Source organism: Gadus morhua, chromosome 17 (genome assembly GCF_902167405.1).
Source record: "Gadus morhua chromosome 17, gadMor3.0, whole genome shotgun sequence".
Lineage (NCBI taxonomy): Eukaryota > Metazoa > Chordata > Actinopteri > Gadiformes > Gadidae > Gadus > Gadus morhua.
In genome coordinates, this window is record NC_044064.1 from 1,033,276 (window position 1) to 1,051,663 (window position 18,388).

At 46.4% G+C, this 18,388-nt stretch overlaps 2 non-coding genes across 2 annotated transcripts; one reads left to right on the forward strand and one right to left on the reverse strand.

Moving 5' to 3' along the window:
* Nucleotides 1-8,978: 8,978 nt before the first annotated feature.
* Nucleotides 8,979-9,060, forward strand: trnas-uga (transfer RNA serine (anticodon UGA)). The gene has a single exon. It is a non-coding gene; the product is annotated as a tRNA-Ser (tRNA).
* A 334-nt stretch (nucleotides 9,061-9,394) lies between these two features.
* On the reverse strand, nucleotides 9,395-9,468 carry trnat-agu (transfer RNA threonine (anticodon AGU)). Its single transcript has one exon. It is a non-coding gene; the product is annotated as a tRNA-Thr (tRNA).
* Nucleotides 9,469-18,388: the final 8,920 nt, after the last annotated feature.

Here is an 18,388-nt window from a genome sequence, read left to right on the forward strand (position 1 = left end):
CCCTCTGCTGGACAACAGTCTCACACCAAACACGTGTTGTAGGAGCAGAGAATGGCCTGCGGGGCAGTATGTACATTGTTAAATACATGAATAGGCTTGAATTTAGTAGTAATATGGAGGTTTCATATTTTTACAAAATGGATTATGTGAACATTGCTGAATAACAATCATGTATATTAAATGTGTTGCAGGACTTTGGCTTGACATTAACCAAGTTAAAGGACAATTAAATGAACCGCACCAAACATGTAGAAGTCAATGTGGGATTTTAATATATAAACAAAAACACTTGACAGAAGTTTTATACAATTTTGTAAAGGAAAGCAGAGGAAAACCTTTTCCCAAATGAATCTTTTCAAAATGTCACCACCATTCCGAAAGCAAGTGAAGAGGTTTGTGTAAAAGCAGTCCTCCCTGACCAGCTCTGTCCCTGACTCTAAACCCTGACTCTCAACCCTAACGCTGAACCCTCTGAGGGCAGGAAGACGCGCCTTCAGTGTAAAGGTTTGAACCACAGAGAAGGAAGAAAAGAGGAAGCAGTAGAGAGAAGTGAAGTAGTGAGGTTAGTGACAGAGGTGAGGGAAAGGTGTGTGGAAGCACACGGTTACATGTGGGGTCAAGAAGATCACTCCGACTGGAGGTCACTGATCCCTCAGCCTCAGACTGCTGAGCTCAGCAGGTCTTCTGGAAGACGAGGCTCAGATGAACTGAGGAGACAGGACCTGCAGGATGTCAGGATCAGGGCGGGTATAGCTCAGGTGTGTCTACCCCCGACCAAACAGGATCAGGTGAGGTTCAGCTCAGGTGTGTCTGCCCGGACCAAACAAGGACATTGATTAGGTTCAATATACAAATGACTCTTGCATAACCCCCGTATGAATTAACTCAAATCACAGCTTGGCACAGATTTAAAGTCATTAGATGATCAAAACCAGACCTAAACTACCGTGGATTTTAGTGTTTCAGATGAGCTTGAGGATGGTTACCCTCTGGTCCGGTGCTGCAGGCCCCTGGTCTCCAGCCTCAGTCTCCGGTCCACCCTGGCACCACAAGCCTCCGGTCCCCAGCCTCTCAGCCTCGCCTTTCAGCTACAGAAGCAGGTTTATATCAGCATTTGCCCAACAATAAACTTAATTGACTCATCCGAAACCGAGTTACAAAATTAATTCAACTATTATTTTATAACTCAAGGCTAGAAAAGACTTGAGACCAGACATGAGCATCCCATTTTTGGGAATGAAGACAGAGCAGTCCACAAGATTAAAGAAGTGGTTCAGGCCATGCATTGGAACTGACCTGAGAAGACTCTACTCACACAGCAGAGCACTGACCTGTTCTGGAGGACTTCTGACAGGAGGTGGAGGTCTGGCTCTGGTTGAGGAGGTGGAGGTCTGGCTCTGGCTGAGGAGGTGGAGGTCTGGCTCTGGCTGAGGAGGTCTGGCTCTGGCTGAGGAGGTGGAGGTCTGGCTATGGGTGAGGAGGCAGACACCTTGGGACAAACTACATGTTACCTTTTTAACCTTGTACAGTTCTAGAGTATCTTCTACTGTAACATGTGGGAATGACGGCCATTATTTTAGCTTTGATATTATCCAGTTGGTAACTCTGCACCAAAGTCGTTGTTTAACTTCTGTGGCAATTAATGACAGCAGATATTTAGAACGTGCAAAAGCTGAAGCAACAAAGAACACTAAGCAGTATCGATATTAAATCAAATATACTCAGCCATATTCAGGTGCTGGGTTCCGTTGAAGAAATGTCAAATCATCTTCTACCTTGAAATGATTTTCAGCCTTCCCTGATGTCAAAAATGGCCCGCAAGTAGAACGCTGTTTTGTACGCATTGAGAGTCCCGTCACGTCATCGTGGTTAAAAGTACGGCGCAACCATCGGAAATTATCAACATATTGTACGACGTACGTGTCAGTATGTATTTAATATCAAACTTAAGTTGTTTAAGATAGGGGCAACAATTCCAAATGGAGACCGACTAAAAAATTGTTTCCGTTGGCAACGGCTCGAGGTTACGCAAATACAATCCAGAACGTTCCGCCAGATTCCCTCAGGGGACTCCCGTCCAACTAACTGCCAGGTGGTTTCTTATGGTTGTCAAGACTACAACATTCTATGCTAACCATTGGGACTAAATCAAGTGACCGCACTCAGAACCTTCCACGGCGGGAAGCACAAACCGTCCGACTGGAATCCGAACATTCCGGCCGGAACCAACCAAAGAAAAAACAGAACCAGCGCCTCACCTTGAGCTGAACGGAGGAAGATCCTGAAGTCCAGCGATGGTCTTCATTAAAACAAAGCCAACAGACTTACCTTGAGGAGATCTGTTTGTTGCTATTGGTCATTACTACTATTCAGTGTACCTTTACATTAATATGCACCCAGTGTGTACAAGTTATATCACTCAAAACCATACGAAGAACCAAACTACCATGTACGTCCCACAACAACTTTAAACCTAAAATCCTGGAATCATTCAATACAAAACCGCGTCTACATTTGACAATTATCTAGATTATTCAGGGTACAAACCATACAGAGCAAATCTAAACATTGAGCTCACAGAGAGCCGACCATAGCCCTGCAACGTCACCCTGACCGCCTCATCACCAACAGCAAATCATGCCAGCCAGCCAACACATGTACAGCTCCAGTGAGAAGTGGGCATCTGAGTGAAAGGATTGCCCATAGTAAAAAGAAGCCCAATTCCTGAACTATCCAACCATCTTCATGGTTTAAAGATTTACAGACTTGACATTCCATTGTGTTCAAATCATCTTAGTCTGCTCCCTCGTTACTTATAAAACTCTACATCTCCATCACTAGAGTGTTGCATCCTACTCATGGGGGTGTGGTCTGAGTGAGCAGAGATGCATGCTGGGATACAGTGCTGGCTGAAGTCTTCAGTTCTATAGACACGCACCTCAGGAGAAACCAAGGGTTTGAGAATCTGTCGTGACATCAGTTACATGAGCTGGAATATCCTTCAAGATGGCGCCAGGATTCTCAGAGGAGAAAGGCCACGAGGAAGATGTGTGGGTTCTTCCTCTCGTCCAGTGGAACACAACAACGGTCTTCATCAGAGTACCATGGAACACTTTGAAACATTCTCCTCTTTACACCTTGAAGCCCCAGTGAAGGTTTCCTTACCTCCTCAGCTGAAGAGCACAACTTCAGCTCGAAGAGCGCACTAGCTGGAGTTCCCGGATTGGTTCTGATTTAAGGGAACCAATCGTTCAGCTAGTCCTGTCCGAAACAAATACAGTTCAGCCTGAGAAGACGTGCAACTGAGAGCAAGACAAGATCCACAGGGCTCTCCATCAATCCAGCCAGGTAGGAAGAGCCGTCTCATTACAGGTCTGAAGGTCATCTTGAATATCCATTTAGGTCCCTTTCCAACGTCAGACTCTCCTTGTGGAATTCCTTTTGGTGTCCATCCTCCATTGATCCTGATTGTTGTAGTCCTAGTTTGAAGTCGCTGATCTGAACACGCCGCTTGCATCCTTTTACACTTGATTTGGACACTCTCCTTCCTTCCCAGTGTGTTGGAAATCGCTCCGGAGCGTCGCTCAGGGCTCTTCATGTCTCCTGGAGGATGTTAAGTAAACGTGTGGCCGTCCATCAGGTATGATTTAGTTGACCATTCCAATATCCCAAGCCAATCACACAGACCCCCGTATGAACATTATCACTGTCAAAGCAAGCCGGACACACACACATAGAACCCAGGACAGGCACGTAGAACCCCATGCCGGGTGTGAGTGGGACACACACACACACACACACGAACCCTAGGGATGCTCAAAAATCTTCCATCTCATGTCAAACCCAAACACACACACACACACACACACCACTGAGCCATAAAAGACCAAACAATCATGCAGGGTAAAAACCTCATGCCAAATAAGATTCCATCATCCCCCCCAGCTCTCCTGCCAGGGCACCCATAACAGAACAACCAATGTCTCCAGAGACGTAAATTATGTACAACATTCTTCAGTGGCATCCCACATTGGTGATGGATTATGCTTGGTGTCTCCAAAATGTGTCCCAGGTTGATTCAACGTTTCTGAAGTCATGTCTTTGTAGTCCAGTGGTTTCCTGAATGAGGGGCCTTCACAGATGCAAACGGTACAGCTTTAGTCAGCCTGAGGACAGGAAGGAGGTCATCTGTTCAGAAGACCACCCAGTGGAGGGGGTTGGCTCTTGAGGAGCAGGATCCATATGGGGATGGCCCCAAATAAGAAACTGTTCCTGAGGAGTCACGATGCCTGGAGGGGACTGTTGAATGTGTTCCATGGTTCTCTGTGTCAGACTGAAGTTGTGTTTCAGTCGTTGAGATGAGGAGCCCCCTCATCTCCCCCTGGTGTTTCTCCTTCTGAATCCCTGTCTCCATCTTTAAGAACATTCCAGTCCATGTAACTGACGTCACGACAGTTTCTCAAACACTCGGTTTCCCCTGAGGGGGCGTGTCTACAGACCTGTAGACTTCAGACAGCTCTGTATCCCAGTATGCACCTCTGCTCACTCAGACCACACCATCGTAAGTAAAGCAAGACTCATGTGATGAAGATGCAGAGCTCAGGAGAGTAGAATGAAAGAAGACTGAAGATATCAGAACCCAACCCATTACTCCAGCTTACAACAATAACTTGGAGCCTGTAACCATTTTAACAAATCATTAAAACCAACATAAACCAAACACCTAGGTAACCCATGAACCAGTAAAACATCCTTACTACTCAGATCAACCTTCAGGTAACAGGTTAACTCACCAGGAAGCCAAAATACATCAATGTGCCCAAGAGTAATGAGAAATTAATGACTTACAGTTTGCAGTTCATCTTCATGGTTAAGTTGGGATACTCACAGAACTGCAGTTAAATATCCATGATAGACCTTTGAAGGAAGGAAGGAACAGTTTACTCATGGTCCAAATTTCAAATGAGTTAAACCACCACAATCCCCGATTTCCTTCACACATTAGTGATTTATATTCAACATACAAGTCACGTCAGTTGTGCTTTCCCACACAATTCTACTCACATCAGGTTCAGATGAGATGCTCCTCTTTACTTCAAAAAGTCTTTAACCTGTGAAACAGGAAGAGATGTTAAATAAGTCACAACAGATCTCAAAACAGTACAAACACGTTCTGGTGTCTGTGAACAGAACAACATACGTTTGGGAGAGGCTACACTGCCAAACAGTGGAGGACCCCAACGTACTGTCCGATTCCCTCTTAAGTGAAACGCACCAGATGCAACCAATTAACTAATTAAGAAAACCACTTGGCAGGCGAGCTGCGGCAGGTGAGCTAATTAGTAAAACTCAATTCAGGTTTGGCGCCCTGTGGTCTTCTTTGTAACAGTGAGAGGCTATTTCAGCTCTGTGTTCGATCTTAAATGACCTCCCTCATTTTAATTAAAGGGATGAGTCTGATTTCGATTCATACTTCAAAAGGAAAAAAGTCGTCATTCAATTCAGCTTACTGTGTGCGCGAGTGAGTGTGTGTGTGTTTGTGAGAGTGAGAAGGAAGCTTTCATCAAAGAGACCAGAGAGACTCATTCACTGGTTAAACTGGAGTCAACACACAAACCATACATACATACATGTACACCATATAGATACACGCACACTCGGCCCTTCTAGCGGGACAAGAGGTTTCTCCCGAAATGACGTCAAACGCGTCATTTGGGGAAAAAAGTAGATGAGAAAAAAATGGGCCAAGGGGAGACTGGTTTAGACTGATATTTATTTATATTACAATAGCGATTTTATAATGATTGAACGCCGGTTCTAAATGGGTGAAATATCCCTTTAACACACACACACACACACACACACACACACACACAGTCACTAAATACTACTTCTCTCTTCTCCTTCTCCCCTCTAATCCTTTTCACCTCTCCTTCCGTCTCTCTTCCACGCACATCTATTGCCTCTACTCAAGAGAATAGTTTGGCTGGGGATTTCTTGTTTTCATAAACATACGGGGCTTAGCCCAGAGTGAAAATGAAAATGCTGCGCGCCAAATTTATGTGGATGCTTTATTGTGCATGCAAACTATTTCATAATACTTTTATCTAAATAAACGAAATACGCGGTTTATTAAAGCTTTAAATAGCTACCTGCCTGCTATGCTGCTTATCCCCAAATGTCTAAAGTTCCATTCAAATTATTGCAAATTAATACAAGTGAGGCCGACCTTACACATTGTGGTAACCCGGTTCTATCAGCCCGCCTCCGATCAAGGAACAAGAGTCTCTGATGCTCAAACTGCCAACAAGGCACGTTTATTAAGTCCACAAAACAGAAAAAGGGGGAATCACCCGTCAATGCAAACTATAACTAAAAAGAGTCTGGGCTCCGTGAGCCACTGGGGATGCTGTGGTCGTACCTCACGCGCTGTCCCGGTATCCAGATGAGGAGGTCCTTCCGTGTAGTCCTGTGGTCTTCTCTAGACCGGGTCCGGGGGCCAAGGTCCGTCCAGGTAGGGCATCTCAGTCAGCTCTCGGCTCCTGCATGGGTCACATACCTCCTGCCTTTAGACTACGTCTCAGCTTCTCTTATATAGCCCTCACCTGGGTCTGATTGGCCTGGTGCACAGGTGTCTCCCGTTGGCGTTGAGTGGGACCGTGCCAATGCGGCCCTTGGGCGCCCTCTGGGGGAAAAGGGTGGTAGACAGCTAGTATTACCTGCCCTCTGGGCTTCCAGGCCCGCCGTGTCGGGGCCGGGAGCCCACAACACACACACACACACACACACACACACACACACACACACACACACACACACACACACACACACACACACACACACACACACACACACACACACACACACACACACACACACACACACACACACAGATCTGACTGGGGAAAGGAAAGGTTAATACACTTCAGTTTGTAAACAGGTTGTTGTTTATTCTCTTGCCAGAAGGACTATGTCTATCTAGACTAGGCTACTTAAAAACTGTTATGAATATTTTAATTTTATTTTTTTCCCAAAGATTAAATAAAACAGAATAAAACAGCATAAGGACGCCACTGCCTTAAGTTAACGTATTTATCCACGATAGCAGACACTTTAAATAATAGTTATAATTACATGCAACTTATTTATCTCAACGAAATTTCAAATAGTACAGGGCCTACTAGATACATACAAATATATATAAAGGAAAATATACGAAAATGAAATGGGTAAAGTTAATGCCAAATTATGATGTAGTCGAGTACAAACAGTCTACTCTCATTGCAGTCTTTGGAAGTTAATTCTGACTGATATAGTGGCGAAGTCACGCCCCTTCCGGTAGAGCTCATGGGACCTATGAGATCGAAAAATATGAATGGGTGTCAATGGAGAGAAAATATTTATTTTCTGGTCAGTCTTTATATGCCCTGGATTACACATATGTTGTTTGTGGATTTAAATGATAATTTTTCATGCAAAGAAAACCCGCACTTTGAACTCGGCACAGAGATAGCGATCTCTCTGCTCCACTTCACCACTTTTTTTCAAGGCGAGGATAAAAGCATAGAAAGAGGTGAAAACCACTATAAGTCGGGGCAGGTGGAGAGTTTTAGTTATGTACCATCTCTATGTGCCATCTCTGTGCCGAGTTCCAAGTGCGGGTGTGGTGACGTATATCATATGCGTCGAGAGCAGCGAAGAGCTGTAGTTCACAAAGCGGTATTTTTAAGTATTTTTTACTTACTCAAACACCCAATGTGGATGTAGCCTGTCACTAAATGGACTGCCTAACAGTTCCTAACGAAATCCTAACAACTCCTAACAAAGTCCTAACAAAGTACTAACAAAGTCCGGTCAAAGTCCTAACAGTTCTTAACAAAGTCCTACCAGTTCCTAACAAAGTCCTAACAGTTCCTAACAAAGTCCTAACAAAGTCCTACCAGTTCCTAACAAAGTCCTACCAGTTCCTAACAAAGTCCTACCAGTTCCTAACAAAGTCCTACCAGTTCCTAACAAAGTCCTAACAGTTCCGAACAAAGTCCTAACAGTTCCGAACAAAGTCTTAACAGTTCCTAACAAAGTCCTAACAGTTCCTAACAAAGTCCTAACAGTTCCTAACAAAGTCCTAACAGATCCTAACAGGCACGAAGGCTCCTAACCAGTGGGGCAACAGAGCCAATCAGATCCTGAGAATCTCTGGGTCGACGGACAGTACGCGGATTGGTAAGGGACGGAAAATCGCTGCTTTACTATTCATATGCATTTTGTCAGGGCATAGGCTACTACTATTTCTGATATCTCGATACATCTTATTTATATATTTTTACTTGAATGATCCGTGATGCAGTAGTCTAGGCCAGGATATTTACAGCTGTTGCCTAATAGCGGTTTTTCATGTCCTTACCTGTAGAATTGACGAAGACTGGGAAACCAGACTCCCGCTGGGCAGGTGTGATGACCCTCTATGCTCAGGGGAAATATAAATGTTCAACAGGCCAGAGACCGGGAGGCAGGAGATGGAGGGCGGATAATACAGCGGATTAATGCTTGTCCCTTGACCCCCGTGTTCAGTCAAACTCCCCGCAAATATGATATTTTTGGGGGAAAATATCGACTGTTAGTGCGGATATCATGAGGTAGGTGGCATTATACAACATTTGGGTTACATGGAATGTTTGTTTCTGATTGGACAACAGACATCCAATGAGTTGTAGTATCCCATGACATTCCCAGTCTGATTTTGCAATACAATAATCTGGTGTCAAAGATGGCCACCAACGTCTTAATTATCCGTCTTCCGTTTCCAGTTTATACATAGATTTTCATGATAAATGCAGTTTGTCTGGATTAATATAAAATAAATTCAATACCTAATGAAATTAATATGATTGGTCATGGTTGTAATATTTATACTAATCAATATAGATGTTTTTATTTTTTAAGTATTTTTAATTTATGTAACTCGTACTGTGGATGTAGCTGCGATGGCCGAGTGGTTAAGGCGTTGGACTTGAAATCCAATGGGATCTTCCCGCGCAGGTTCGAACCCTGCTCGCAGCGTGGAATTGCACTTTTCCTGAAAGGTGTCGTCTGAAGGATCGTTCAGTCTCTCGACAATAAGGAATTTTATTACATTACCTCAAGTGATTGGTGAAGAAAATACACTGCAATCGGGGTGTTTACACGTGTAGGTTAGGCATCGATGACACATGTGACTTATAAGTCAGTCCAAAGTAATGTAATATTCTATTAGCTCAAATTCTTACATTTACATTTACGTTTGTGTTCTTCATTTGGACATTTTGGAGTAGGGCTATATCCTATTGACTCACATACAGCCTATTAATAAAGCACGTATCCAAACTTTCACTCTGGGTCGCACACGATCCACAAAAGGCAACGCTGGGATTCGAACCCAGGATCTCCTGTTTACTAGACAGGCGCTTTAACCATCTAAGCCACGTCGCCGGTGACACCATTCGAATCTGTTTATTTTATCAATTCTGTAGAGGAATATAATCGAACAAGAAAATGGATTTTGTATTGGTATTTATTACGATATCACTGGGGAAAATAGTATGGCTAAAAAATAAGGCTGAGGCTGTGGCTCGCATCGCCGCACGATCTGCTAAACGACACTGGACTGCACCTTCAGTAGGTCGCCACACGGTGGCGCTGCGGGACCAGTAATAACACAGGATTAACAGTGTTGCCAGATTGGGCTAGATTTCCCGCACAATCTGTGATACTTCAATAGTACATTTTATATATAAAAGCTTTACGTTTCTTTACTATTTTCACATTGTTCGCTTTTTTCGTTGAATTAATTGCATTGAGCTAATCTGTTGACTTTTTTTTTGCGGAAGATATCGCTGAAAAAGATCCGTTGTCCTCTTCTCTCGCTCCTTTATTCCCCATTCTCTCCATTATTCGGGTCATTTGGTACATCGATGTAAATCGATGTAAATCGTAGGCCTACTGAAACTGCCTACTTTCTGCGCAACGAAAGACAATGAACACGCAGCACGGTTGGCGGTAGGATTGTGTCCCATTCTGGTCCTCGAGTTGGTTGTGGAAGAGGAGATGGCCTCGGTTCGAGTCCCGGGAAAACCGGAGAAAGCTTTCAGATTACTTTCACAGCTTCAGGGGAATACACTATCAGTTGCACACACACGCACACACTGACTCATTTAACCATTTTCTCCATCTGACTTTCATTTTCCATGATTTAGTCCTTCCTACCGACCTTAAAACCACAACTTCCCCTTCTCCATGGGCATCATATCAGTCACCACGAATGACAAACATTTTCTAACGTTTTGTCATTGGAATTTATTATTACTGAGGCCAGTCAGAGCTTATCTAGCGCTGTCCTGACTGTCCTGGCGGACGATATGAGGGGGACTGTTGTCCATGTAGTTTCCTCTACCTATCCCCACCCATATCTAGCCCAAAAAATTACATTTATGCTGTTTATTTTCATTGGCAAATCAATGATGAACGGGGGTTGACTCTGTTTAATATCTTAACATATGTAACTTTTAACGTGTTTGGTTTGGTGTTGTAGTTGTCCTTCAAAGTTGGAATCAGTTTAAGTTAACGCAAGTATTAACCGATCCATGTACTCCAGCATCTTCAACGACTAGTGATACACAGTGCATGTCGGGAAAGAATGTGTGTGCGTGTGTGTGTGTGTGTGTGTGTGTGTGTGTGTGTGTGTGTGTGTGTGTGTGTGTGCAGGGCCGTAGCACCAAATCCTGGGCCCCTATACTATAAGTACTGATGGGCCCCCTGCGCCAGGTTGTTGAGGGGGGGGGGGGGGGGGTCCGGAGCGATTGTTGACGGGGGGGACGGGGGGGGGGGGGGGGGGGGGGGGGGGGGGGGGGGGGGGGGGGGGGGGTGGGGGAGGTAAAAGATAAAAAGGGAAAGGAAAAATATATATATTTTTTTTTTTTTGGTCATGGGCCCCCCCTCTGCCTTGGGCCCCCCCACAACTGTCCCCTTTGTCCCCGCAGTCCGACGGCCCTCTGTGTGTGTGTGTGTGTGTGTGTGTGTGTGTGTGTGTGTGTGTGTGTGTGTGTGTGTGTGTGTGTGTTTGCGCCGTGGGGTTGGTGTGTGATGCCGGGAAGACCGCATTGCAAAGAACGCTGCGCATGCATTGCGCAAGCCGCCTGCACGCTCCTTTGACTCAGGTAAGGTAACCAGGCTGAGTGGAGCCAGCCCGTCCTGCAACATCGGGCCTATCTGATGTCGCTGTACTTGACATCGGTCCCAAGCTGCTGAGGCACCACCACAGCTTCACCCTGAGCAGGGAAGTTCGACATGAATTGGTGTGTGCGTGCGTGTGTGCTATTTGATTACTATGTGTTTCTGTGTGTGTGCGCGTGTGTGTTTGCCCGTGTGTATTAGACTGTGTATGTGTGTGTGTGTGTGTGTGTGTGTGTGTGTCTGTGTGTGTGAGTGTGAGTTTGTAAACAAATGGCAGGAGAGTATTATTAGAGGAGGTGGAGGAGTTGAAGGAGGAGGTGGAGATGGTGGAGGAGGAGGAGGTGGAGGAGGAGGAGGAGGAGGTGGAGGAGGAGGAGGAGGAGGAGGAGGTGGAGGAGGAGGAGGTGGAGATGGTGGAGGAGGAGGAGGTGGAGGAGGAGGAGGAGAAGGAGGAGGAGGAGGAGGAGGAGGAGGAGGAGGAGGAGGTGTAGGAGGAGGAGGAGAAGGAGGAGGGGGTGGAGAAGGTGGAGGAGGAGGAGAGCGTGTGGGAGTTGAGAGTGACAGTTATCATTTGTTTCCGACCACAAGCCGACTAACTGTTCTTGACCAGTCAGAAAAGTTACGAGCTAATGGTCATGACTGGGATTGGACCACATATGGTGCATTGCGCTATTTCAGGTCAAACTCGTGGAAGAGCTGATTGGCCGATGAGTGGGGGTGTTGAGGAGAGAGGGACACGGAGAACGGTGTTGGATGAAAGGTGGAGGAGTGTGAGGGTCACCAGCGCCTTATCTCTAAAAGTACTCCAATCTATGAGAGTTGTTAATAGAGGTTGAATAAGGATCGAAAAAAACAACTGATTTATATTCAAGAAGTACATTCAATGCATATTATATCAATGTTATTTTCATCAGAAGTAAAGAGAGATGGTGCAGTTCCTTTCTGTTTCTCTTGCTTGTACTGTCATTAACCCCCCCCCCCTCCCAACAAACACAGGGACACATCATCCCAACATCTAGCCTGGCTATTACCCGACCAAGCCAATCGTAGATTGCACGTTGGTCTGGGGAATCTGCCGTCATTTTCTTCAGCACAAGAGGTGTGATCACCGGGCCTAGTTCAACTGACTCTGTACGCGATTGGCTGCTTGCCATCGCTTCCCTGTCGTCATTGTATAGAACCAGCCAATAGCGCGGCAGGAGGAAAAGCCAGCTTGGTGATTGGCTCCTGCAAAAACGTATCGGAAGCAGGAAGAAGTGTATTGCTCTTCTCCACACCCTTGTGCAGGGCGGACTCAATTTGCCGGAAGAATGGGCGGGGCTCCCCAGGCAACCAAACACCACCGCTAACATGCTAATTGCAAACAGAGCGGTGGCGGGAAAACCCTCAGATGGTCAGACCCCCCCGCCCCTCCCCCCCCGTGGGATCCCGTTGGGGAAGATGACGACAGTGGAGGCAGGGGGGGGACCAAGGGGTCTCCCTCTCCCGGGAGACGCAGTATTTTTCCATAGGAGGACGGAAAAATACTACAGACCCAGCCCGGTCGTAGTGGTGGTGTTAGATGGTGGTCACATGCTCTCGGGTTTACAGCCAGATGGGCCAGGGTGGAGTCAGCCCCCTGTGACATGCATCAGACAGACAGACAGACAGACAGACAGACAGACAGACAGACAGACAGACAGACAGACAGACAGACAGACAGACAGACTGATGCAGAGTCAACTTTCAAAAAGTGTGTAAACAGACTCTGTGGTGAGTTTATTAGAAGGTTGACAGCTCTCTCTCTCTCTCTCTCTCTCTCTCTCTCTCTCTCTCTCTGTTCTTCCACAGTGATTCGGGCCCAATGTTAATCCTATCTCCTATGATTTTACATTTGTACAACTTTCTTATTGACCCAATGTTACGTTGTGTCTGACATTGGAATGAAAAGTGGAATTTACAGGGTAAATAGTGGTTGTGTGTGCGTGTGTGTGTGTCACTTTTACAGATAAAGGCATGCTGGGAAAGACTAGAGAGAGAGTGAGAGAGAGAGAGAGAGAGAGAGAGAGAGAGAGAGAGAGAGAGAGAGAGAGAGAGAGAGAGAGAGAGAGAGAGAGGGAGAGAGAGAGAGAGAGACATGCACTATCTTGTCAGCAGCCATGTTTCTTAACATTTAGTTGCCTCCTGTTTTTTTCCATGAAAAGTTTACATGATATCATGATGACATATTATTGCCTTTAGTAAGAACATGATTGATAATAATATATATTTTAGAACACACACACACACACACACACACACACACACACACACACACACACACACACACACACACACACACACACACACACACACACACACACACACACACACAGTGACTCTGTGTAGCTACGGTGGGGTTCTGTGTGTGTGTCTGGAGAGGCAGTGAGTCACGCACACACAGGTATGGCTGAGGTGTTTTGAGAAAGAATCAGAGCGATCCAGATGCAGAGATAATGAAGACAATTCAGTCTAACAACAAGACTGAAGCTACTGCTACTCACACGAAGGCCTGGGCCATAAACCGACCAGCTAGCCCCGCCCCCCTGCGTCAGGCGCAGGCCTCATCATTTACCTTTTCAATCCCAGACGAGTGGCTCGTGTGTCACGGCAGGACGTATGCGACAGTTACAAAGAGATTAAAGCACTACAAATACGTGCCTCAAAAACAATTGCATTCACTAATCCCTTCCTTGAGGGGGATGTCCACGACGAGAAAAAAAACAGTCATGGCTCATCTGCCCCGGACCGGCAGGAAGTGACGACGCGCACGTTTCCCCTCCGCTCCTCTGATAAGGAGTCTATTCCTCTCGTCAACAACAACAGCAGACGCCTGCAGACTCTCCGCACCGTAGCCTACAGACAGAGCACAGCACGGGCCGTTGGGTCGCACGTCAACGCGGCCATATTGGAGAGGTCAAGGCCTGCCGTATCAAACACAGGTCCGGGGAGGTGGAACCTGGCCTCCCCAATATGGCGGCGCCGCCGACGTATCGCAGCACTGCGTCGAGGAGACAATGCGCCGTCCATTCCTATGTCCTTATTCCTGTGTCCTCATTCCTATGTCCCTGATCCTGTGTCCTTATTTCTGCACACCTGAACTGTAAGGATCATCAGGCAGTTGGGCCGAACCTGGGCACAAATAGGCACCCAAAGGTGTGTCTGCGTTGTTGGTCGGCCATGTTCTCTTCCTTTCTAACCCAGGTTTGTGGTGAAAAGGAAGTGAATGTTTGAGCCACTTCCTGTGAGGTTCTGCTTGGTGGAGGTAGGGTCTGGACACTGGGAGGGCTGGTGGAGGTAGAGTCTGGACACTGGGAGCCCTGGTGGAGGTAGAGTCTGAACACTGGGAGTGCTGGTGGAGGTAGAGTCTGGACACTGGGAGTGCAGGTGGAGGTAGAGTCTGGACACTGGGAGTGCTGGTGCCTTTTCACCTGTGTATCGGTGAGCTGTTCTGAGTCACGTCCTGACTGACACACACCGATTAAACCATTATTTTGTCTACCAGCTGACTCTAGGATGGAGGTGGGGTTGGTCCCAGGACGTTTTCATCAGGTTTGATCTGGTGTGTATGGTTTTGTTGTTGTCATGGCAACAACGAGCGCAGGCACGCCATCGCCACACGCTGTGGGCAGGACCTCTGAGACAGAGAGTGAGAGGGGTGTGGGTCCAGTGCAGGTATTAGCGTGCAGGATGGTCAAAGTGTGGGTCTGTGTGTGTGTGTGTGTGGGTGTGTGTGTGTGTGTGTGCGTGCGTGTGTGCGTGCGTGCCAGTCTGAACGCACAGTGACTCAAGTGTGTGTGTGTGTGTGTGTGTGTGTGTGCACGCTTGTTCATGCAAACAAGTGCGTGTTTGGAAGTCTGAACGCGCAAACAGTGACTCGGTGTGTTTGTGTGCGTGTGCCTGTTCGCGCGCGTGTACGTGTAACTGTTATGCCTGTGCATGTGTCTGGCCTGTGTGCGTGCATGCGAACGAGTGCGTGTGCGCCAGTCTGAGCGCCGGTGCTGGCGGAGTTCCCGCCCTCACCCAATTAATCACTCTCCGAACGCAACGCCGCCGCTCCTGCCCCGCTTCCTGCTCGCCACGCGGCCACACCAAAAGACCAAGACCAAAGAGGTAAGGTCATCGCCAGTGTCGTCCGGCCCCGGTCGTCTAGACTAGACCGAGAAACCTGGTGACGCTGTTTCACAGGAAGATGCGATTGTGTTAACACCCGTTGAAACACAAACACCCCCTTTATGGGTAATCCCGAATGCTCTCAAGCAGCGAGGGACTGATTACGAACGGTTCGTCCTGACTGAAGCTAGAAGTAATGGTCTACTGTTCAGAACATCATTCAAAGTACACAGCGATTTTTTTTTTTCTCAACCAAATATAGTAAATAAAACTTAAAACAAAGTCTGGCGTTTTATGATAGAATGCTTAAAAAACACAGGAATGTTGTCGTTAAAAAAATAATAAATGCAGGATCATTACCCCCCCACGCACGCACACACACACACACACACACACACACACACACACACACACACACACACACACACACACACAGACACACACACACACACACACACACACACACACACACACACACACACACACACACACAAATTAAGATGTATTGTGCACCCCAAAGCTGAAATAGTCACTACTCAAACTAAAGCATTCCAATCAAACACATTCCGGTATTTTTATGACTAAATTGTTAGAATCATGATGTGGACGTTCTTCCTTTGTTGTCGTCGAAGCACCAGAACTTCCGTGAAACTGCAGGAATGCATGTCAATCACACGTGTTGTCACACCGGCCACATTATCCTGAACATGACTTTAAATCAACAGGGCCAGTGTGCATCATTTCCTCGGATGGAAATGATCCCATTGCTGCACTCTGATAAGACATTCTTATTTCTCAACAATATTTACCAATTGTCTGTAAAAACACGTCCTGGCGACCTTACTGGAAGCAGTGTGAGTTCAGACGTGTTAAACGGTAAATCCTACACTGTATTTTTTTTGCAATTGATTGTTACTTGATTAGATAGCCGAGGGCATCGTCTTAAGAAGCTTAATGATATGCCTGTCTTAGCGATTCCGTGGATATCTGTCTTCAACTCACTTCCTGTTTTCAATTACTCCATTCCTGTGGTCATGTGTGGTTCTTTATGGGAAGGGGGCTGACACAATCAGTAGAAATGAAACGAAATGGAAACTGTAGTTTCCATACACTAATCCTACCCTTGTATTCTCTGTAAGGGTGAATCCTCAGGAAACCTTTGTTCTGCATGTTGACCCCTCATGACACGTTTCTCTGGACATCAGAAGTTAGATGAGGAGTGGTGGTTTTTCACTAGGCATGCATCCCTTCTGATCGGAACCAAAACTGATTCTAGTTTATAATGATAATAATAAGGTGACTAAACCAACAATTAATGAATTAAGTGTGTCAATGGAAGAAAGGTTTGCTTGGATGGTTTTGGATCCTATCCGCAGCGTTTATATACCTGTGTGTGTGTGTGTGTGTGTGTGTGTGTGTGTGTGTGTGTGTGTGTGTGTGTGTGTGTGTGTGTGTGTGTGTGTGTGTGAGTGTGTGTGCGTGTGTGTGCGTGTGTGTGTGTGTGTGTGTGTGTGTGTGTGTGTATCTATCTATCTATCTATCTATCTATCTATCTATCTATCTATCTATCTATCTATCTATAACAACTAGAAATGTATGTAACTTAAATAGTTTCTGCAGCGTTACGGTAAACTGTCGACCAGGACTACCCTTAAGGGTATTCTGTTGGTCAAAGAGTCACGGTCGGAGACATGGAGACTCCCCTCCAGCTCTGGGGCTGGATGAGGCCACACACCTGTTGCACATTGAGCAATCAGTGTGCAACAGGTTAGACCAGCCGTCTCCACTCACACTCAGAGCACCTCCCGCATGGCGGCGGAGCATTCGAAAGAAACAGCGTCATGTTTATTTGCTGCCACTTCTACAATAAACCGGACGTCTGGAACCAGCGACTGTGCTGGTCTGGGGGAGGGGGGGGGTGAGGCACGGCCCTCGTTACAGTGTGTCCTGGTAACGAGACGCTCTCTGCGGGGCGTCCCGTGGAGGCGGGGGGGGGGGGGGGGTGATCAGTGTTTTTAGTGTTTCGTAACAAGGGGAACCAAGACGAGTGTCGTCTGAACCAGGCACGCAGGAGCAGCTGGGAGATGAGGAGATGAGAGAGACGGAGAGGGATCGGCCGGCTGCATCTTCTGCTGACCCACAAACAACGGGAGAATATCTCATGACACGTTGCCCTGGCAACAGCCTGTTGTCAATAACCAGGAGGAAACCCCCGTGCTCCGCATGCTGTGAGAATAGAGGGGGCTGCCACGGGGTCACGACCTTTGTCGAGGATGGAAGGAAACAACGGCTCATCGGCTGGGATGGGAGACGTTTATTATAAGGCAGGACGTATTTATAGCCAACTTGTTTTACTTGCACACACACACACACACAAGTAAGTAATTTATAGGGCTGAGTGGTACACTCACACTTATATACATGACAGGAACACACGCACAGTAACTGGAAAACGCACGTATACAATTACTGCGGTGGAAAACATGAAATTATCAATTAAAATCATATTGAAAGTGTAGAATGTTGGTGTATTTTAGTGTCTCTCTGTGTTCACATTTCTAATCTAGGAACAGGCCAGTGCCTCTCACACTGATACGAGGTGTTGTTCCCAACATTCCTCCATTTGTTATGTCTCAGCAAGGATGGAACCAACCTGGTCTTCTGGGACATAGCCAGGGCCATATACCTTATCAAGGCTGAGAGTGCGTCTGTTTTCACGTTCTTCACGTTTCTTTGATATAAATACTCGCCCCAACCTTTTGGTTCGGTGAGAAGAGGAAATCGACAGCCGAGGAACACGTCTCGAAACTGCTCCTCAAACGTCCACTATAGATTATTCCACCTGAGTCTGTATCTCGCTGTATTACATCCTGGAATAAACCATCTATTCAACCCTCTGATCCAACCCGTCGCCAGTTGCTTTGAATTCGACTTCAAGAATTACTACTACGGCGAAAAATACACCACACAGAGTCTAGTAACAGTTTAGAAATAAACTGAAATCTAACAAAACCCAAGAGGGCAACGTAATTACTTGAAAGTATCAAGA